This window comes from Chrysochloris asiatica, unplaced genomic scaffold (genome assembly GCF_000296735.1).
Source record: "Chrysochloris asiatica unplaced genomic scaffold, ChrAsi1.0 scaffold00010, whole genome shotgun sequence".
Classification (NCBI taxonomy): domain Eukaryota; kingdom Metazoa; phylum Chordata; class Mammalia; order Afrosoricida; family Chrysochloridae; genus Chrysochloris; species Chrysochloris asiatica.
This window is the reverse complement of record NW_006408528.1, coordinates 14,411,723-14,418,258: the sequence shown is the minus strand read 5'-3', so window position 1 is coordinate 14,418,258 and position 6,536 is coordinate 14,411,723. Positions and strand designations below refer to the sequence as shown.

Here is a 6,536-nt window from a genome sequence, read left to right as displayed (position 1 = left end):
ATAGACTTTGTTGTTTTCTTGTTAAAGGTCAAAAACTCTTCTTTTTATATTCTCTTTCGGCTTAGTTTTCATATTACAGAGACTATGAAGAGGAACTTCGGAAAGAGATCTGATATAATAAAAACAGTAGTAGCATAGAAGGCATATTGTGGGATGAGCAAGGATTGAGCCATCAATACTATGGGCTGCTGTTCCCCAAGCTTAAGGGACAATGTATACATGATATGTTGTTGTTAGGTACCAGCAAGTCAGTACCGACTCACAGTGATCCTATGCACAACAGAATGAAACACTACTTGATCCTGGGCTAACCTCACAATTGTTGTCACACTTGAGCCCATTGGTGCTGCCACTTTGCTAATCCATGTCGCTGGGAGTTTTCCTCTTTTTCTCTGACCCTCCACCTTACCAAACATGATATCCTTCTCCAGTGACTGGTCCCTCCTGACAATATGTCTAAAGTATGAGAGATGAAGTTTGGCCATCTTGGCCTCCTAGGAGCACTCTGGCTGCACTTCTTCCAAAATGGATCTATTGGTTCTTTTGGCAGCCCATGGCACGTTCAATATTCTCCTCCAACAGCATAGCTCAAAAGCATAAATTCTTCTATGGTCTTCCTTATTCACTGTCCAGCTTTCTCATGCATATGAACTTATTGAAAATACCATGGCTTGGGTCAAGTGCAACTTAGTCTTCAAGCTGACATCTTTGCTCTTCAACACTTTAAAAAGGTCTTGTGCAGCAGATTTGCCTAATGCAACACGTCATTTGATTTCTTGACTGCTGCTTCCATGAGTGTTGATAGCTGATCCAAGAAGAATGAAGTCCTTGACAACTTCAATCTTTTCTCTATTGATAAGAATGTTGTTTCTTGGTCCAGTGGTGAGGATTTTTGTTTTCTTTACATTGAGATGCAATCCATACTGAAGGCTGTGCTCTTTGATCTTCATCAGTAAATGTTTTAAGTCCTCTTCACTTTCACCAAGCAAGGTTGTATCATCTGCATATCGCAGGTTGTTAATGAGTCTTCCTCCAATCCCGATGCCATGTTTTTCTTCATGTAACCCAGCTTCTTGGATTATTTGCTCAGTATACAGGTTGAATAAGTATGGTGAAAGAACACAACCCTGTCACACATCTTTCTTAATTTTAAACCATTCAGTGTTCCCATGTTCTGTTCAAACAACTGCCCTGCCTCTTGGTCCATGTACAGATTCCTCCTGAGCATGATTAAGTGTTCCAGAATACTCATACTTCACAATGTTGTCCATAGCTTGTCATGATCCACACAATCAAAAGCCTTTGTGGAATTATACATTGCAATGATAAGTTGTGGGAAATTTAGAAGCACACTAGAATTGTCCATCTGGCAAGATAGGGCTGGAAGGTAAAAAAGACTTTAGTTTAAAAGGTAATATTGCAGAAGAAAGATAAGAAATCCTCTCTTCACATGATTTGGGGACTCCACAATGGATCGTCTTGGTGGGCTGGAGATGATCAGGAGGCAGGTAGTGTCAGGAACATTATGTCCATGCTAGATCCAATGAATCCACAGGAGAATCCACATGAATTTGGCAGTAGGAATTTAATAACACATATCCTCAGAGTGTTGAGTGCTGAGAAACTTGCAGAGTAAAATTGAAACATTTTGAAGCTAGTAGGTAGCTAAGAGATCAGCTAGTGCAACCATTCACCAGCAAGGTTATGGACACCTATAAGGAGCTCTGGTAGCATAGTGGTTACGAGTTGGGCTGCTCACCTCACAGATGGCAGTTTGAAACTACCAGCTGTTCTACGGGAGAAAGATGAGGCTTTCTGCTCCCATAAAGATTTACAGCCTTGTAATCCTTGTGCAGGGTAACTATGAGTTGGAATCGACTTCACGGTCCTTAACAACAACAACAACAAGGTCTCAATATACAGAAGGAAGGTTATCCTTTACAACACTCCTGACAAGCCAGTCCCACCTGCTGCCATATGCCCTGGAGAAGATTTACAGCAACTCTATAGGTCAGAGTAGGATTTCCCCGAAGAATTTCCTAGGCTGGTGCTGGAGGATAAGCACTGGACCGCAAGTTTGGTTTAAACTGCAAGGTTGGCAGTTGCAACTCATCAGCTACTCCTTGGAATCCCTGTAAGGGTCACTATGAGTCGGAATCAACCTGATAGCACTTAACAACAATAACAGTCTTTGCAGGAACACATCACCACGTCTTTTCTCCTGCTGCAGAATTCACACCCCCATCTTCCTTTCTGTTAGCAGTTGAGTGCTTTTTTCCTGTACAAGACTTCTGATAGATCAATTCCAGTAACTTCCTAGAATTTCCAGTGATATGAAACTCACTGCTTCCCAGGGTAGCTCAGCAGTTGACTTAACCTTTTACTTCATGTATGACCTTTAGAATTTTACTTTTATAAACTCCCCTAGATTTAGTTCTTTCATCTATAAAATGGCGATTTAATATCTACCTCTCAGGGTTGATGTGAGGTCTGACACAGAGCTTGCGTTTTAGTCATTAAATGGAGATAGTCTCCAATGCCCAACCCCAACATCCTGCCTCAGTAGCAATCTCCAGCTGGGGGCTATAGCATATACACACACTAGTTGGATTTGGTTTTCTTCTAACCCAATACAAATGCTCCCTGCTAGGAATTTTTCTTTACAGTTAGTACTATTCTCTACCTATTTCAGTATATCAGCTTTCTTTTTTGTTTTTTTAACAAGGTCCCACTCTGCTACTACTATTTGCCCATCATGTGTTCCATTCCTCTCAGCTTCAGTGATGTGTTGTTGCTAAGCACCATTGAGTCAGTTCTGACTCATAGTGACCCAATGTACAACCGAATGCCTTGTGTGGTCCTGTGCCATCCTCACAATTGTTATATTTGAGACCATCATTGCTGCCACGGTGTCAATCTATTTCACTGGAGTCATTCTCTGTTTCATTTACCATTTATTTTATTTTGTTTTTTTTTAAGGTTTTTATCATGGATTGAGTGAAAGTTTACAGGGCATATCATCAGTTTTACAACAAATCATATACCTTGATTCATTACATTGATTATAATTCCCTCCATGTACCATCAGTTAACAGTATTTCTCTCTATTCACTTTAGCTTGTTAAAATACACACACACAAAACAAACACTTAGGCATATATAATATTTTACATCTCCAAAGGGCACATTCTGCAAGTCTGCCCCTGGCCACCAGCTCTCAGTCCTTTTCTTCTTGTCCATGAATCTAGAGTCCTCAGCCACTCCCCCTCTCCATGCCCCTATCTCTGCCTCCATTGCTGGTGCTGCTGCTTCTCTGGATACGGTCCCGCATTCTGCTTGTGGGTTCCTCTCTTGATGGTCCATTGACCATTTACTTTTCCAAGTATGATGTCCTTCTCCAAGATGGCCCTTCCTGACAACAAAGTACTAGAGACTAAGTCTCTTGCCATCATCACTTCTAAAGAACAATCTGGCTGAACTTCTTCCAAGACAAACTTACTCGTTCTGGCATTCCAGGCTACTTTCAATATTCTTTGCCAATACCACAATTGAAATACATCGATTCTCTCCCGATCTTTCTTAACCATTGTCCAGCTTTTGCATGCATATCACTTGACTGAAAATACCCTTGCTGGGTATAGGTGCACCTTAGTCTTCAAAGTAACATCTTTACTCTTTAATACTTTAAAAAAGTTTTTTGCAACAGATTTGCCTAATGCAGTAATACATCATTTGATTCTTTGCTGCTTCCATGAACATTAATTGTTGATCCAAATAAAATGAAATCTTCGACAACTTTAGTCTTGTCTCCATTTATCATGATTTTATTTATGGTCCAGTTGTAAGGATTGTTGTCTTCTTTACCGGAAAGAAAATGGTTCTGCTGTTGATGTAGCCAGTATTCATGAACAGGACTCAGAGCCAAGAACAAAGCATTTATTGAGTATTAATAGGGAGAACAGGGGAGTAAAAAATCTCCCAGATCTGTTTCCCCTAGGAAAAGGGGTGGAATTCTGTCGGGATTTAGGGTATGAAGTAGGGCCTGAAGGATTTATTCAAAGTCCTGCTGTTCATCCTAGCCAAGCTGTCTCCAGTGAGACCATTAATCTGCAGGTGTTGTTGTCAATAGCTATAAAAGATGTATGGTTGTTTTTCTTGCATTCATGCAATAGTCCTTGGGGTTGTTGTTGTTATTATGTGCCGTGGAGTCAGTTCTGACTCATAGCTGCACAGGGTTTCCGAGGCTGTAAATCTTTATGGGAGCAGAAAGCCTCATCTTTCTCCTGTGGAACAGCTAGTAGTTTTGAACTGCTGACCCTGAGGTTAGCAGCTTGATTCGTAACCACTACACTACCAGAGCTCCTTAGCGTAGGGTTTGACGACTAATTAAAGAAGAAGTGATTACTTTTAGAGAAAACTATTATATTATGATGGCTAGATGGCCACTCAAACTTTAAATTTTGCTCTGGCCACGTTAACCTTGGGGGTTCTCAGTGTTGGTTTTAAATCCATACTGAAGGCTGTAGTCTTTTTTGTTTTGCTGAAAAGCAAATCTCTATTTTAAAGTCATATAAATGTGATCCAAATGGGTCCACAACAGGTTTTGAGAAAGAAACATGTTGTAAGTAAGCAAAATCCATCTGCCAAGGTTGTGTATGAACTTCTTAGATGTCTCATTGGGCTAATTCCAAACCACTCACAGTAGAACATCTTTAGTATCAAGTGTAGCATGATGCTAAAGTCATTGTAGCTTTTGTACATACATGTTGCAGGACCTTGTTAAGCTACATTGTTAAGCTAGGTTGTATCCATCGCTTTAAATGGCATCAATATCAATGTTGTCAGACTTCACAATTTCAACTTTAGGAACACTGGTCGTCTTTGAATACATGACCTCAATATTTTCATCTTTATCTTCCTCTTCACCCCCTCCTTCAACCATTTTATGAATGGAACTGCTTTGACTGGGAATCTATTTGGCAAGTTCTTTGGAAATATATTTCTTAGAGGCCTTTTCTGACCAGCTGATGATGGCTTCTTCTTCCAGAAGAAGCTTTGTTTATCTTCTTCTTAATATGAAGGATCTTGGAGATGAGCTGAGATTGATGCTTTGGTTACCACACACTCCAAAACATGAAGATTCTGCTGGGATTTTTTTGTTTCTGTGACAAAATCATAGAAAGTGACATCTGTATTTCTTGAGTAACCATAATATCCTAGTTTAGAAAGAACTTCAGCCCAAAGAAGAGGGCCCATGCCTCTACATTTAGCTGATCTGCTTCAGCAACAATTCATTTGCCAGATGAATCAACAATTCCCTTTTCTTAAAAAAATTAAACAAGGTGTCGGCCCATTCTTCAGTGGTCCTCTCAGGGTCATTACTGAGGGTCAGGATTTTTTGCATGGTCACTGATTTCATCCTTTGGGTTCCTCAGTTGTTACTTTCTCCCCAGTCACCCTCCTCATTGCAAATAAGGACATAAATCCAACATTGCTCATCCGGCTCTGGGATGAAGTGCGGTGCATGATCACTGGGATTAGGGTGAGGACAGAGCGGGTGAGCACTGCATAGGAGGAGTCCCAGCCACATCCAGGGTCCTCATTGGACCCACACTGGTCAGCACTGGAGTTGGGGACCTCTGAAATGTTCTCACTCTAAGGTTATATAGTCTTTGATTTTCATCAGTAAGTACTTCAAGCCCTTTTTGCTTCCAGCAAGCAAATTCATATTGTTTGAGTATGCAGATTGTTAAGGAATCTTCCTCCAATTCTGCTGCCACTGTCTTTTTCACATAGCTCAATTTCTCAAATTATTTGCTCAGCATGCAGATTGAATAAATCTGGTAAAAGGATACAACCTTGACAACACACACATTTCCTAATGTTAAACCATTCAACATCCCTTGTTCTGTTCGAAGGACTGCCTCTTGGTCTATGTATACCATCAGTGGTACCTCTCAATAGTAGGATCCTCCCTCCACTAGCCTCCTCCACCAAATCCCAAAGTGTACTATGTAATGGGACCAGAGGTGTTGCCTAGTATCGTTTATCTCTTCTTACCATTTTTGTTCTCCAGGTGGCGCTGTAGGATAAGCAATAAGCTGCTAACAGCAAGGTAGCCATTTCAAACCCACCAGCTGTTTAAGATTTAGTCTCAGAATAGTCTCGATGGCAGTGAGCTTCAGGTGTTTGTTGTTTGTTGTTGTTGTTGCTAAGAATTACTGAGAGCTTTCCCCACCTTTTTTCTGGGTTTTTCAGAGAAATTGGTAGGGTAAGTAGAGCTCCACAAAAGGGTGATGGTGGTGGTGATGAACGTGGGTTGATAAGAAACAAGTGATGGTTGTAATACGGAAAAAGAAACTCAGGGTAAGTCTTGTAGGTTAAAAAAGTCATAAGTCTATTTATTGCAGCAGAAAGTAGAAGGAAATGACTTCTGGAGTGATTTTTCACTGGAAGAAGTGGAAGTCAAATTAGGAAGAGTCTATGAGACTGGATGATACATGAGGTGGGATGCGATCAGTTACTTCATAACTGGC

At 40.7% G+C, this 6,536-nt stretch overlaps 1 pseudogene; it reads right to left on the bottom strand.

Moving 5' to 3' along the window:
• Nucleotides 1–4,816: 4,816 nt before the first annotated feature.
• On the bottom strand, nucleotides 4,817–5,404 carry LOC102811173 (annotated as a pseudogene).
• Between the last annotated feature and the right edge of the window lie 1,132 nt (nucleotides 5,405–6,536).